The sequence below is a fragment of the Castor canadensis genome, chromosome X (assembly GCF_047511655.1).
Source record: "Castor canadensis chromosome X, mCasCan1.hap1v2, whole genome shotgun sequence".
Lineage (NCBI taxonomy): Eukaryota > Metazoa > Chordata > Mammalia > Rodentia > Castoridae > Castor > Castor canadensis.
Window position 1 is genome coordinate 90,709,545 of NC_133405.1, and position 17,374 is coordinate 90,726,918.

The following is a 17,374-nucleotide window of genomic DNA, read 5'->3' on the forward strand; positions in this document are numbered from 1 at the left end:
TTCATGATAAAAGCTCTAAGAAAACTAAGAGCAGAAGGAAAGTACCTCAACATTGTAAAGGCTATATATGACAGACCTATAGCCAACATCATACTTAATGGGGAAAAACTGAAACCATTTCCCCTAAAATCAGGAATGAGACAAAGGTGCCTGCTATCGCCACTCCTTTTCAACACAGTATTGGAATTTCTAGCCAGAGCAATTAGGCAAGAACAGGGAATAAAAGGAATACAAATAGGTAAAGAAACTGTCAAAATATCCCTATTTGCAGATGATATGATCCTATGCCTTAAAGACCCAAAAAATTCTACCCAAAAACTGTTAGACACCATAAACCGGTATAGCAAGGTGGCAGGATACAAAATCAACTTACAAAAATCATTAACTTTTCTATACACCAACAATGAACAAACTGAGGAGGAATGCATGGAAACAGTTCCATTTACAATAGCCTCAAAAAAAATCAAATACCTAGGAGTAAACCTAACAAAAGATGTGAATGACTTCTACAAGGAGAATTACAAACCCCTGAAGAAAGAGATCAAGGAAGACTACAGAAGATGGAAAGATCTCCCATGCTCATGGATTGGAAGAATCAACATAGTAAAAATGGCTATACTACCAAAAGCAATGTACATGTTTAATGCAATTCCCATCAAAATCCCAATGACATTCATCACAGAGATTGAAAAGTCTACCCTAAAGTTCATTTGGAAACACAAGAGATCATGAACAGCCAAGGCAATACTCAGCAAAAAGAGCAGTGCTGGCGGTATCACAATACCTGACTTCAAACTATATTACAAAGCAATAGCAATAAAAACAGCATGGAACTGGCACAAAAACAGACATGAAGACCAGTGGAACAGAATAGAGAACACCGATATGAATCCATACAACTATACCCACCTTATTTTTGACAAAGGGGCCAAAAATATATGATGGAGAAAAGATAGCCTCTTCAACAAATGCTTCTGGGAAAAGTGGTTATCCATCTGCAAGAAACTAAAACTAGATCCAATGCTATCACCCTCTACTAGTAAATGAATCAGGGACCTTAATATTAGACCCGAAACTCTGAAGTTAGCACAAGAAGGAGCAAGAAACACTCTGGAACTAACAGGTATAGACAAGGACTTCCTCAATAGAACCCCAGCAGCCCAACAACTAAGAGAAAGAATAGACAAATAGGATTTCATAAAATTCAAAAGATTCTGCACAACAAAAGAAATGGTCTCTAAACTAAAGAGATCACACAGAGAGTGGGAGAAAATATTTGCTAGGTAAACATCAGACAAAGGACTGATAACCAGAATATACAGGGAACATAAGAAACTAAAATCTCCCAAAATCAATGAACCCATTACAAAATGGGCAACTGAACTAAGTAGAACTTTCTCAAAAGAAGAAATTCAAATGGCCAAAAAACACATGAAAAAATTCTCACCATCTGTAGCCATAAAGAAAATGCAAATCAAAACCACACTAAGATTCCACCTCACCCCTGTTAGAATAGAAACACCACCAACAACAGGTGTTGGCGAGGATGTGGGGGAAAAGAAACCCTTGTAAACTGCTGGTGGAAATGCAAGCTGGTGCAACCAGTCTGGAAAAACATTTGGAGGCTTCTTAAAAATCTAAACATAGATGTGCCATATGGTCCCGCAATCCCATTCCTGGGGATATAAACAAAGGAATGCGACACAGGTTACCCCAAAGGCACCTACACACCCATGTTTATTGCAGCACTATTTGCAATACATGAGTTATGGAAACAACCAAGATGCCCCGCTACTGACAAATGGATCAAGAAAATGTGATATTTATGCACACTGGAATTTTACTCAGCCATGAAAAAAAATGAAATCTTATCATTTGCAAGTAAATGGATGGAACTGGAGAACATCATTCTCAGTGAGGTTAGCCAGGCCCAGAAGACCAAAAATCATATGTTCTCCCTCATATGTGGTCTTTACATCTAGGGCAAATATAGCAATGTTGTAGCACTTGGGTTACATGATAAGGGGAGCACATATACGGGAGGTACGGGTTTAGATAGAAAACTCAAAACAAGAAAGCATTTGATATCCCCACTCCAGAGGAATTAACACAGAAACCTTAAAGTGACAGAGGTCAACGTGAGAAGGGGATCAGGAACTGGTGTAAAGATCAGTCAGAGATGAATCAACCTGAGTTGTAACACATTTGTACATGAAAACAATGCTAGGAATCTCTCTGTGTAGCTGTCCTTATCTCAACAAGCAAAATGTTATGTCTTTCTTATTATTGATTATTGCTACTCTTCAATGGAACTGGAGAAAACTGCAGAACAGGTTCTGCCTGGAAGGGAGGGGGGAGGATGGGAGAGGGGCTGAGTGCATGGGCAGGAGGAAGAAATACCCCAAACAATGTATGCATATGTGAATAAATGAATAATAATAAAAAATGGTGTATCTTATATTGGCAATGTTTTCTTCTTTTTCTTAAAAATTTTCTTCTCTTCTGCTCTCATTTACAAACCATTTACCTGGTGGTTTAGTCTGTCTCTTTGTATTACTCCCAACATTTCTATCCTTCTGCAATCCATAATAATAGCACTCTTTTCCACAACAATTGAACTATATCTCTCCACACTAGGGTCTTGCTTACCTGCAGCCTTCACACTTCACACCACTTCTTCCCAACCCCCATCTTCCTTCTTCCTTATTTCCTCCCCTGCTCCCATTATTTATACTTCCTAAATTTCAACTTGTATGCCAACAGCTTTGATTTTTCTAACCCCCTACTGAATATAGATAATATACCAAAAGTATTCCACTTCATGTAAATACCTGGTTTGATATTTAATTGGTAAATTTGTCAATGCGAAGTTATATACCTAGCACAGTGGTCAGAAGTAACACAACAATCTAGCCAATGACCAGTTCTGAAAGATCATAGACATTAACTCTAGGGAAAGACTTCAGGTGACTAAAACCCCAACCAACTAATTGACTGTAGAGGAACAAATCTCAAAATAGAGGCATAAGAAATATGAAAAGAAATGGGGAATGACCCTTCAATGGTCAGCAAGCACTAAAAAAATGAGGATCTGATGGATAGTGAAAGGGATGAAATCTCAATTTTCAACTTCATAAGGATGCTGATGACTAATGACTTTCAAAAACAAGTCAATGAAATTAAAAAGAATATGAATAAACAGCTAAATAAATTCAATGGTAATGCAAAGAAACTGAATGAACTCAAGCTACAAATAAACATCTGAGTGAATTCAAGGAAGGTACAAATAAACACCTAAGTGAACTATGGAAGACAATACGAGACATGAAAGGGGAATTCAAGAAAGATATAGAAAGCCTGAAAAAATTCAATCTCTGGAAGTAAAAAGCTCCATAAATCAAAATTAAAATGCAGTTGGAAGTCCCCTCAGCAGAATGAATCAAATGGAAGACAGAATTTTGGGGCTAGAAGACAAAGTATAGTAAGGAAAAAGAGATGACTGCATATAAAAAAGAACGAAGTGTACAAATGAACCAGACAAAGACACTCTGACTTCATCAAAAGATCAAACCTTTGACTCATGAACACTGAAGAAGGAGAAGAGGTGCAAGTTAAAGGTATAGGGAATATATTCAACAAAATAATAGCAGAAGGCTCTAGATTTGATCCTAATACTGTAGTAGTAGTAGTAGTAGTAGTAGTAGTAGTAACAACAATAGCAGAGAATTTACCAATTCCTGATAAAGAGATGCCCATCCAGATGGCCTCTAGAACACCAAACAGATATGACCAAAGCACAGCCTCTCCACGGCATATAAGAGTTAAAAAATTAAGTATAATAAAACAAGGAAATACTATTGAAAGATGCAAGGAAGAGATGTCAAAACACATATAACAGCAAACCATCAAAATAACCGCAGATTTCTCAACAGAAACCTTAAAACCAAGGAGGGAAATAAAATGAAGTGTTTTGACCACTCAAAGAAACTAATTTGAAACATAGATTACTCAACCCAGCAAACCTATCATTCATCATTGAAGGTGAAATAAAATTCTTCCATGATATATACAAGCTAAAGCAATTTGTGACCACTAAACCAGCACTCCAGAAGACACTGAATGGAATTCTACACAAAGAATATGAGCATAAACATAGCCATGAAAGTATGAGAATAAATAAATCTCAAAAGATATGTAGATAAACAAATGAAGAGTAGGAAAGAATCAAACACACACACACACACACACTCAGAGCAACAAAATGGCAGAAATTACCACATGCCTTTCAATATTAATGCTGAATGTCAATGGTCTCAACTCCCCAATCGAAACATGGGTTTGTGAACTGGATTAAAAAGGAAGACCCAATGATTTATTGCCTACAATGATTGCATCTCACTGACAAAGACAACAGGGACTTTTGGTGATAGAGTAGAAATAGATTTCCCAAGAAAGTGGACCCCCAAATCAGGCAGTAGAAGCTCTACTTATATTTGATAAAGTAGGCTTCAAACTTAAATTGGTCAGAAGGCTAATCCATACTAATTAAGAAAAAAACAATTATTAACTTGTAAGCACTTAGTATCAGTGCATCCAACTGCATTAAACAAACATTACTGCACTTAAAAGCATAGATGGATCCTACACAATGACAGCGGGAGACTTCAATACCCATCTGCTACCAATAGAAAGGTCATCACATGCAAAATAATTCAACAAAGAAACTTCAGAGTTAAATGACACCATACACCAAATGAACTTAACAGACATCTACAGAGTATTTCATCCAGCAGCAGGGAATACATATTTTTCTCAAAAGTCCATGGAAATTTCTTCAAAGTAGGTCTTATTTTATGACACAAGGCAAGTCTTCACAAATATAAGGAAATTAAAATAACCCACTGCCTACTGTCTGAACACAATGAAATAAAACTAGAACTCAAAAACAAAAGAAACAACAAAAAATACACAAACACCTGGATACTGATGAATGCATTGCATGTGAAGAAATAAAGGAGAAAATTAAAAAGTGCTTAGAATCTCATGAAAATGAAAGCACAACCTACAAGAATCTATGGGACACAGCACTAAGGGGGATGTTTATAGCTATGAATGCCTACATTAAAAGGTGCAGAGGGGTCTCAAACAAATAACATAATGCAGCATCTCAAATTCCTAAAATAACAAGAACAAGATGAACTCCCCAGAAGAAAAGGACAGAGATCATAAAAGTAAGGGCTAAAATCAATGAAATAGAGATGAAAAGAACTATACAAAGAATCAATGAAACAAAATGATGTTTCTTCAAGAAAATCAGCAAGATTGATAAACCCTCAGTGAATCTAAACAAAAGGAGTATGTGAATGATCCAAATCAATAAAATTAGAGATGAAAAAGGAGATACCACAGCAAATACAATGAAATCCATAGGATCATTAGGGAATAATTTGAAAAACTATACTCAAAGAAATTGGAAAATCTCGAAGAAATGGATAAATTTCTAGGTGCATATGGCCAACCAAATGTGAACCAAGAGGGTACAAACCACATAAATGGATCTACAGCAAGCAGTGAAATAGAAGCAGCAACAGTCTCTGAAAAAACATAAGGCCAGGGCCTGATGGGTTTACTGCTGAATTCTATCAGACCTAATGGAAACAGAAGTAACACTATCACATTCATTTTATGTAGCCAGTATTGCACTCATCACAAAAAAAAATTGTAGGTCAATCTCCTTCATGAACATGGATGCAAGAATTCTCAATAGGGCTGGAAGGGTGCCTAAGTGGTAGAGTGCCTGCTTACCTAGCAGGAGGCCCAGACTTCAAATCCCAGTACCACAAAAAATGCTCAATAAAATACGGGCAACCTGAATTCAAGAACATATCAAAAAGAGCATACACCACAATCCAGTTGGTTTCATTCCAGGATGGAGGGATGTTTCAACATATGCAAATCCATGAATGTAATATCGCATATAAACAGAAACAAGGACAAAAATCACACGATCGTGTCAATAGATACAGAAAAGGCATTTGACAAATTTCAATAGCATTTCTTCATAAAAGTTCTGATGAAACTAAGAATAGAAGGAATGTACCTCAACATACTATATGCTGTATATGAAAATCCTTTAGCTAACATCATACTAACTAGGGGAAAACTGAAACCATTTCTACTAAAGTCAGAAATGAGAAAAGGGTGTTCACTCTCTCCACTCTTATTCAACATAGTTTTGTAATCCCTAGCCACACCATTAAGAGAGAAAGAAGAAATAAAAGGAATTCAAATAGGGAAGGAAGAAGTCAAGTTATCCCTAATTCCAGATGACACGATCTCAAACCTAAAAGACCTGAAAAACTCCACCACAAACCTCCCTGATATCAATAAGCACCTTCAGCAAGTTAACAGGATACAAAATCAATATTCAAAATTCACTAGCATTGCTAAATAAAAACAAGGGACAGGCTGAGAAAGAATTTAGGAAAACAATTCTATTTCTAATAACCTCAAAAAAGTACCTAGGCATAAACTTAATGAAGGCAATAAAAGACCTCTACAAGAAAAACTACAAACCTTTATACAAAGAAATTGAAGAAGACATCATAAGATGGAAACACCCCTCCATGATCATGGATTGACAGAATTAATATTGTGAAAATATTAATATATATCAGTGAATTAATATGTATTAGTGAAAGTAACATATATATTCAATGCAATCTCCATCAAAATTCCCATGACATTCCTCAGAGAGATTGAAAAATCAATCCTAAAGTTCATGGGGAAGCACAAAAGACCACGAATAGCCAAGGTAACACTGAGCAGAAAGAGCAACACTGGAGATATCACAATTCCCAACTTCAAGCCATACTACAGAGGCATAGTAATAAAAGCAGAATGGTACTGGCAAAAAAAAAAATAGACACAAAGACCAATGGAACATAACAGAAGACCCAGACAGAAATCCACACAGCCACCTGGTTTTTTGTCCACCTGGTTTTTGACAAAGGTGTCCAAAACATATGATGAAGAAAAGACAGCCGAGAAAATGGAATATCTGCATGTAGAAGACTGAAGATGGACCCATGTCTTTCATCTGCAAAAATATAAAATCAAACTGGATCACATACCTTAATGTAAGACCTGAAACTTTGAAACTACTGCAGGAAAGAGTAGTGAATATACTCGAACATATAGTCATAGGCAATAACTTCCTAAATAGAACTCCAGTGGCTCAGAAATTAAGAGGAAGCATTAACAAATGGGCCTACATGAAACTAAAAGCTTCTGCACAATAAAGGAAGAGGTAACCAGACTAAAGAGATAGCCCACAGAATCGGAGAAAATCTTTACCAGCTATACATCTGAGAAGTGATTAAAAACCACAGTTTACAAGGAGCTAAAAAACCTAAACACCCATAAAATCAATGACTCAATGAACTAAAGGGGAAATGAACAGAGCAGAATTTTTTTCAAAGGAAGAAGTACAAATGGCCAAAATACACATGAAGAAACGCTCAACATCACTTGCCATAAAGGAAATCCAAATCAAAACCACATTAAGATTCCACCTCATTCCTGCTAGAATGGTTATCATCAAGAACACCACCACCACCAATAAATGTTTGCGAGGATGCACGGAAAAAGGAACCCTTAGACATTGTTGGTGGAAATGTAAATTAGCAAAACCACTATGGAAAGCAGTATGGAGGCTCCTCATAAAACTAAAAATAGAGCTACATATGATCTAGCAATACTCCTCCTGGGCATATATCCAAGGGAATGTAATTCAGGACACAATAAAGACACTTGCATGCCCATGTTTAGTGCAGCATTACTAACAATGGCTGTGCAAGTGATGTATGGATTTAAAAAAAATAGCACATCCTTACCATGGAATATTATTCAGCCATATAGAAGAAGGAAATTTTGTCATTTGCGAGTAAATGGATGGAACTGGAGAACAACATGTTAAGTAAAATATGTTTTCTCTCATATGTGGAAGATCGATTCAAATACAAATATAAGCATTAGGGGAGATCCAAGATGGCAGATAGCTGAAGGAAGCAGAAACTGAGCTCCATGATTTCAGAAAAACACTTCAGATTCATGGAAGCTAGACTTCAGTAATTCTGATTTTTTAGACAACTATGTTACGGCCAACACATACGGTGCACATAAAGCTCAACAACTCACTCATAAAACAGTTTTTAATTTCACATTACAGTTGGGAAAGCCTCGGCTCACGCTGGACCCAGCAAAGCTGCTGGTGTGGGCTGGGACCACCATGGCTGCCAGTCTGCCTAAGGGAAATCTGCCGCTGCTGGCTGTTTTTCCCTTTTTTATTTTTTTCTTTCTTTTTCTTGGAAAACGCAGAGAACTGTGGATCAAAATGAAATAGATTCTGCGACGTACAGAACCTGTATCAGGTGGACACAGCCTGCCTGCACCTTGCAGTCCCAGATCCAACTCTGCTGCAGTGAATTTGCAACCCTAACACGTAAGTGCCATAGATCACCTACCCTCAAGGGAACCGCATAATCCAGTGCAGCTGATAGGCAGATTGCATCTCCCCCCAACACGCAGGAACAAAACTGAATGCCATAGAAGGAGAACATAATTCACTTCTTCCTGGTGGGGATGGGGCAAAACGTGGGATATAACTCCCAGAGTGGGGGCAGAGCAGACCTCTGAGCTTCACTCAAGGGACTGGGGCAGGGCACAATGCCAAGTTGCTTTACCTTGCAGGGGGAGGGGCTGACTTGCCAGAGCCAAAGTGGCAGTGGAGCAACACAGCTGCTGCCTGGTGAAACCAGAAACATATTTGACCACCTTGGAGAATCTGGTTGTGAGCTGAAAAGTGAGCACTCATAAAGCTCACTGGCAATTCACCCTGTGAGCATAAGGGATGAGTGACTGCTTGCAAACTAGCCTCCTGGCAGGACCACTTCAGAAATCCTGATGGGACCAGATGGTCCATCACACCAAGGAAGCACCTGGGCTAAAATACCCTCTGTTGACTTTCCCCAAAGCTGTCTGGCATGTAAGGGCAACATCCATTGCCACAAAGCCCAGCATACCAACCTTGAGAAGGGACAAGGACCCTGAGAAAGCCCTTGTCAAATGTACCAGCACCTGGATTTGATGTAAAAAAAAAAGTAAGCCCAGAGCTTTCAGAGAACTGATTTTTCCACTTTTTTATTTAGCATTTTTAATTTTATTACTATTATTTTGTTATCTTTATTCTTATTCTCTTCATTTTCTCTTTTTGTGCTACAATGCATTGTTACCTATCTCCCTCTTCCTTACTGTCCAAATATCAATCTGCTTAGCACTCTCTTATCCCACTTTCTTTTCTCTCCCCCAACTATTTTTTCTGCCCTCTTCTCTACCTTCCCCACCTCTCCTTCCCCTACTTTTCCCCACACTTCCTCTACCTCCTCCACATTCACCACTCACTGAAGAGTCTACTATCTCAATTTCATACATCACCCCAAGCATCCTATCCCTCCACAATTACTGACAAAAGAACCCTCCCCCACAATAACTGAACTACACTTTAACACATTAGAGCCTTATTACCATATAGCCCCTGTAAGAAAATGGTCTCTTCTATAAAAGTATTTGTTACCCTTTTAGATTACTCAAAAATTCCTCAGATCACCATCTTAGTGACTTGCATGTTTAAAGGGTCCCTGCTTCTTCTTCTGGATTCTTGCACAGCTTCATTGCCTGCCAAACTGTATGCCCTAACCCATCCCCCAAGCCTTTTAACCAATCGAGTGAGATTGTGAACCTTTGACCTGGACAGATCTTAGGTTAGGGGCAGGTACAACTGTGTCAGGGATATAAGGAAGATCCACGGTCAGCCATTTTGTGCTTGAGTGTTTGCTAAGCTGGAGTGAGCACATGCTTGCACCCTTTTGATCAAAAGAAATTGCCTTATCCAGATTTTCCCTGTCCCTTGTGTGTCTCTTTTCACCACTGGAGGGTTATTAATTCCAACACCCACATACCTCACACCCTTACACCCCCACCCCATCTTCTCCTCTCTGCCCCCTTTAGTGCCATCTCTTTAAATACCTAAGTATCTATCTCTATCCAAACAATTGTCACCCCATGATACCCACTGTTTATCACCAAGAGGTTCTCTATACATATGTAAATAACTGGTCTCACACTGAATCTGTAAATTTGTTATTACCAGGTCAGTGAACAGAAATAGCACATCAACCTAGCTAATGACTGAACCAGTCACAGCCTAGTAATTAAGTCAAGGGACAGATAACAGGTGATTAAAACCTCCAATTAGCCAATTAATAACACAGGAGCATGGCACAAAATAGAAACAGAGGGAGAAGAAGAAGGTAGTGGAATACAATGCCTAAAAAGACTAACAATAATTCAATAGAGGATTTAGTGGAAAGTGAAGGAAATTAATACCCAGTTGCTGACCAAAGTAGAATGATGATAAGTATGTATAATGAGCTTAGTGAGGACCTTAAAGAAGTGTTCAAAGAGGACCTCCAAAAGGAGATCAAAGAGGAAATTATGGAGGACTTGGAACAGAAGCTAAAGAAGAACATACTAAAACAACTCAAAGAATATCAAGACAACACAATTAAAAAACTTGAGAAGACACAGAAAAAACTAGATGAACTCAGAGAGGAGTACAACAAACTCCAAAATGAAACAAAGGAGACTTTTTTTTAAAAAGGATATATAAAATAAAGAAGACAGCACAAGATATGAAAGAGGTGCTTAACAGAGATATGGAAAATCTCAGATAAAAGAATCAAACAGAAATTCTGGAAGTAAAACTTTCCTTTAAGTAAATAAAAAACAGAGTTGAAAGCCACTCAAGTAGACTAGAACAAGTGGGAGGATAATTTCAAGAGTTGAAGGCAAAATAGATATTAAAGGAAAAACAGAATTCTTACACAAAAAGACTCAAGAGCTGCAAAAGGAATATGCAAGAACTCAGCAATTCTATCAACAGTCCAAACCTATGAATCATGGGCATAGAAGAAGGAGAAGAGGTGCAAGTCAAAGCTGTATGTAATATAGTCAGCAAAATAATAACAGAAAATTTCCCAACTCTTAAGATAGAGATGCCCATTCAGGTACAGGAACCCTCCAGGACACCAAACAGACATGACCAAAATAGAATCTCTTCATGACATATCATTAACACAACTAGTACCAAGAATAAGGCTGTAAAAGAGAAAAATCAAACAACATATAAAGGCAAACCCATCAAGATGACAGCAGATTTTTGAACAGAAACCTTAAAAGCAGAAAAGGCATGGAGTGAGGTATTTTGAGCACAGAAAGACAACAATTTCAGTCCTCAGGTATTTTACCCAAACAAAGCTATCATTCAAATTTGATGGAGGAGTAAAAGTCTTCTGTGATAAACAGAAACAAAAAGAGTATATAACCACCAAACCAACACAACAGTAGGTGCTACAAGAACCCAACAGTGAGAAGATAAAAACAAGCATAACCATAAAAGGAATGTGAGTCAGTTCACAACAAAGGCACATCACACCAATGTTTATTGCAGCACTATTCATAATAGCTAAGCTATGGAAAATGCCAAGGTGCCCCACTACCGACAAATGGTTTAAGAAAATGTGGTATTAATACACAATGGAATTTTACTTAGCCACAAAAAATTAAATTTTGTCATTTACAGGTAAGTGGATGGAACTGGAAAACATCCTCTTAAGTGAATTTAGCCAGGCTCAGAAGGCTCTCATATGTGGAATACAGACCTAATACCAATACAGCAATATTGTAAAATCCTGGTCACACTAAGATGAAGTAACATATGAGAGAGGCGGGATAAAAGAAAGAAACTAAGAAGATGCTATGGTTGATATGCTCTCTATACAAGAATAAATATAGAATTCTTAAACTGTCTGAAACCACCATAAGAAAGGGACTCAGGTAGAATGAAGAATGAAGAAAAATAGACAAGATGAACCCCTTGGGGTTATAATACATGGAAATATCACAAGGAAACTCCCTGTATAGCTACCTTTATCACAAACAAGAAAATATGTCATTTTTTTCTGTCTTGTATTTTCTTCTACAAAATTGGAGAATAGGAGGGTGGAATAGGTCCTGCCATGGGTGGAGGGAGTTTGTACTAGTGGAATGGGGGGAGGTGGACATGTGTACGTAAATGCAAAAATGTGATACTTGTTGAAACTATTCAAGGAATGAGGGAAAGGGGGATAAAGGAGAGTGACAGAGGCAGTGAATTCAAGTATGATATATTTGATACATTGTAAGAACTTTTGTAAATGCCACAATGTACCCCCACCCAGCACAACAACGAAAATATAAATAAATAAATAAATAAATAAAGTGAGCGCTTAGAAAATTTGGGAAGAATACAAAAAAATGATTACATGCATTATCACATATGTGATATATTATATATTTGACACACATGATATATTTTCTCTACAATATAGATTATATATTCATATATGTAAATATAAATATATCTAAAACATGTTTCCACAAATGGTGCCTTTTAGAGGAAACTAAGTGACAAGGAAAAGAAGAAAAGATGATAGAAAATGAGTAATATCAAAATATGTCACACCTGTGTAGGAACAGGTCACAATGAAATGCACTGAAAACTACTGAAAAATACAGGGTGGGGAGAAAGGGTAAGGAAGAATAGTAGAGAAGATTTGACTGACAAAGGTATAATATATTTACAGATAAAATATCAAGGCAAACACCACTTACTGAAAAAACTTTAAAATAATTAAGGACAGGAATTAAAACAGGTCATGTTTAGGGTTTGTTACTAGCGAGAGGGGGAGGGTAAATGAAGAGCATGAAAGACAGGGATCATGCTTGAAGTATTTTCTATGCGTGTATGAAAATGGAACATGGAAACCAGTCAAAGTTATTTCAATTAGGGAAGTAGGAGAAGAGAGATATTTATAGAAGCCATGAACCAAATAGGGTTAAAATATATGTATAAATGGAAATATCACAATAAAACCCCCGTATATACTAACATACTAAACCCCTGTATATACTAATAAAAACATTTAAAAAGATATGTTGTTCAATCTCCATGAGTTTGAATGATTTTTGTGGTTTTCCTTGCTATTGATTTCTAATTTTATTCCATTATGTTCTAGTAGGATACAGGCAATTATGGTGATTTTTTAAAAATTTATTGAGGTTTGCTTTATGACCTAGGATGTGATCTCTCTTGGAGAAAGTTCCATGGGCTGCTGAGAAAAATGTGTAATCTGCTGCTGTAGAAAGTAGTGTTAGGGTCCGAGAATCCTATTCCTCCGAGAGACAGAGAGTCACGTGTGAATGCAATCAACAAAGCAGAGTTTATTGAGCTGGCAAGCCAGGGTCAAGCTCCCACACAGACACACAGGTCCGATTGGGCAGACAAGACCCCGAGCCTCTTTAGGGAAGATCTTATATAGGCCCCTACCGGCCGTTACAGCAAAAGCCCGCACAGTACATAGCCAATGAGTTTGTAACACCACATACATTTCCAGCCTATCCATTTAAGAGTACATTACTTCTTAGCCTATAGATTCAAGGGTCAGTATTCGCGCACACGGTTACATTTAGCAAGCAGGCAGGGCACATCTTGCACGTACTTCTAGTCATCTTTCGCAATCTGCTCACATTCCTCACATTCCTCACATTCCACCTGCCCCCATCCTGTTTATCTTATCCTGCACGGGGCATCCTGTGCTGGTTTTACTGGTTTCTGCTATGGGGATCTGCTGGGGCAAAGGGCACATCCTTTCATTCCCCCCCCCTTTTTTTGGGGGGGGGCTATATTGAGGAATCATTCTCAAGGGGATGAAGAGCCTGGTATTGTTGGCGGAGGACCAGAAGTTGAACAGTGTTAATTCGGTTTTTGATGAAAGTCACAAGTCGGTTTAGAATACAAGGTCCTATGGTGACCAATAACAGGAGGATTACTATTGGCCCTGCTAGTGCAGACAGGAGGGTAGCTAACCAAGAGGACTGGTTGAACCAAGATTCGAACCAGCCTTCCCTGGCCTCTCTTTCCCTTTTTTGTTGCTCTAGACCTTCCCAAAGTTTGGACATAGAGTCGCGAACAACCCCGGTGTGGTCGGCGTAAAAGCAACATTCCTCCCCTAGAGCTGCACAGAGGTCACCATTCTTAAGGAACAGTAGGTCCAGTCCCCTCCGGTTCTGGAGGACTACCTCGGATAGGGAAGTTAGGGATTTTTCAAGGTGGCTAATGGATTTTTTAATACGGTCTAGGTCCTCATTGATGGCCGCCCTGAGGGAGGTGAGGCTGGAGTGCTGAGTGGCCAGAGAGGCTATGCCGGTACCTGCCCCTGCCAGACCTATTTCAAATAGGGTAGTGATGGTTAGGGTGGTAATGGGCTCACTTTTTGCCCGGGGGCGGTCGGACCAGTAAAGAATGGGACATTCAGCTGGATGGTAGAGGATTCTAGGCACCACTATCACCATCAGGCAGAATTCCCGGGAGGCATTAAAGACCGATCCAGCCAAGTGGGGGGTCAGCCCGTTCAGCGAGCATGCCCACCAGGCACCTCCAGCCGGGGTTATCCAATGGGAGGCATTCCAGTTTGGGCGCTCAATTATAGTAGGGCACAATTTTTTATTTCCTTTTGGGACCTGCCCTACACAAGTCCCTTGGCCACTGACCTGAGCCATGGTCAGGCCGGCGGGTCGGGCCTCCCAACCCGTTGGAGTAGTAGTGTTAACTACAAAAGAGGAATTGATTCCAATAGCCTCGTAGAAAGGGGGCGAAGGGCTGTAGCAAAGCCAGCAAGCCTCAGTTAGATTAGGGGCTGTCCTATTCAAGGTCTCAAATGTAGCAAACAGCAAGGTCTCCAGGGGGCTAGGTGGTACAGTGAAGGGAACGGTGGTTGTGGGTTCTGGGGGTGTCACTTTGGGACTCTGAGAGTCATTGGGAGTGGTGTTCTGGGGCATCCGGGGAGTTGTGCGTGGAACCAATTTTGCCTCAGACAACTCTGGCTTTAACACAGGATTAGGCCTTAACACGAGATTAGGTCCTATTGTTAGAGTAGAGACTGGTTGTCGCACACGCCGCAAGGTAAAAAGGGCTCCTGGATGATTTGTTTTGTAGAGTCTGACTCCCCAGGATTTACCCAATTACCAATTTGTCGCCTTTTTTCCTAAATCAGTGAAATTTATCATAATGGGATTACAATTGGGGGGAGTTGGGCATCCCTTATTTATAGGTCTAGGTTGGTGGTATGTAATACCAGATTGAGAGACTCTACTTAACTGAATAAGGTCCCCCTGTTTGGGGGGTGGCCACCATATGTCCCCTGAGCTCTCACAACCCCATGACTTACAATAATAGTCTGCGATTTCTCCACATTTTTTTCTGTGTTTGGGTTGGGGAGAGGGGCAGACATAGAAGTAACTTTGGCGCAAATCCCATTGTCCCCTGCCAGTGAATAAGGCCCTTAAGTCAAAGTATAATTCTGAGAACCAGGTGCTGGGAGGGGTCACCTTGGAGGTCTGGTTAAGAATGTCTCCTGTGGATACATCTACAATCATCCAGGTCAGGTTAAAAGGCTGATGTGGATTTGTATGCCCCAAGCAAGTGGTGGACAGGGTTAGAAAAAGGAATAAGGTTACCGAGGTCCAGTTTGCTGAAGTTTCAGTTTGAAGGAATTGTCCTTGTGGTGGGACACCCTTCTTGTTGGCAGGAAGTCTTCCTTCACAGCTACCGGGTCTGCCGGCCTGATGTGGGTGTAGTGGACCCAGGTGATGATCCCATTCTAGGAGGGCTATGGAGCATCTGGGGTGTTTTCGTTTTCCGGAGCATCTCATATCAGCCGGAGCTTGAGTGGATTTGTGGGATGCTTTCGTGCAGTCCAATTTCCCTGCTCCTCCTGAGGAAGTGCCCATCTCACATGGGAGTGGTGTACCCATGGTGCAATTCCATCGACCTTGAGGGCAGTGGGGGTAGTAAGCAGTACAACATAAGGTCCTTTCCATCTAGGCTCTAGGGTTTTGGACTGATGCCTTTTAACCCATACCATGTCACCTGGGACTATGCCATGTTCCGGAGTTGGGACCCTCTCAGTAGTATGGTACGCTTGAATTAAGGGCCATATTTGTTGTTGCACCTTAGCTAGAGCCTGTAGCATAGTCAGGTAATTTGGGGCCAGATCACCTAGTCCTGGGCTTAAGGTCCTTTGAATGATGGGGGGTGGAGCCCCATACAGGATCTCAAAGGGGGTTAGCCCATGGACATAAGGGGAGTTCCGGACTCGGAAGATGGCCAAGGGAAGGAGTGTCACCCAATCACCGCCAGTCTCCAGGGCCAATTTGGCTAAAGTCTCCTTTAGTGTCCTATTCATCCTTTCTACTTGCCCTGAGCTCTGGGGGTTATATTCACAATGTAGTTTCCAATTGGCCCCCATAGCCTGGGCTAGTCCCTGCAGGACTTTACTAACGAAAGCCGGACCATTATCTGACCCAATTGCCTCAGGCACCCCGTGCCTGGGTATGATTTTTTCTAGTAAGGCTTTTGCCACTACCTGACTCGTCTCCCTCTTTGTAGGAAATACCTCCACCCAGCCCGAAAAGGTATCTATGAACACTAGCAAATATTTGTACCCAAACTTCCCTGGTTTTACTTTGGTAAAATCCACTTCCCAGCTTCTTCCCGGGGCCCTCCCCCGTTCCCGAATACCTGTGTGGTGCCCCTCCCTTCGTCCTGGTTTCATAGCTGTACAGCTAGCACAATCCTCCACAATTTGACGGACAGCCATGGTCTGGTTCGGAAATCGGAGTTGTGTAGATGTCAGCAAGTCTAGCAACTTTCTCCGCCCCAAGTGGGTGGACTTATGTAAGTTAGCTAACAGGAATTGGCCGAGTTTCTCGGGCAGGATTAGCTTGTCTTTCAAGTCACTTCTCCACTCATCCTCCCTTTTTCTAGTGAGGGAGTGGGCTCTCATCCAAGTGAAATCCTCCGAGGAGTACTCTGGCTGGGGAGGTAGCGAAGGGAGCTCGGGGACAGGCACATCTATAGCCGCAACCATGGAGGGACTCACCATTGCTGCTCTCCTAGCTTCTTGATCCACCCTGTTGTTACCGACAGCTTTCGGAGTCTTGGCAGACTGATGGCCTGGGACATACATCACTGCCACTGCCTTCGGTTTTTTCACTGCTATTAATAGACGCTGGACTTTGGCCAGGTTTTTTAAGCCTTTCCCTTCTGCTGTGCGAAATCCCCTTTCGCGATAGATGGCTCCGTGGACGTGGATGGTACCAAAAGCATAGCGGCTATCGGTGTAGATATTGACTCGCTTTCCTTTTGCCCTTTTCA

The 17,374-nt window shown here is 40.3% G+C and overlaps 1 pseudogene; it reads right to left on the minus strand.

Annotated features, from left to right (window-relative positions):
* LOC141419475 (talin-1 pseudogene) overlaps nucleotides 1-14,997 on the minus strand; it is a 53,578-nt pseudogene extending 38,581 nt beyond the window's left edge.
* Between the last annotated feature and the right edge of the window lie 2,377 nt (nucleotides 14,998-17,374).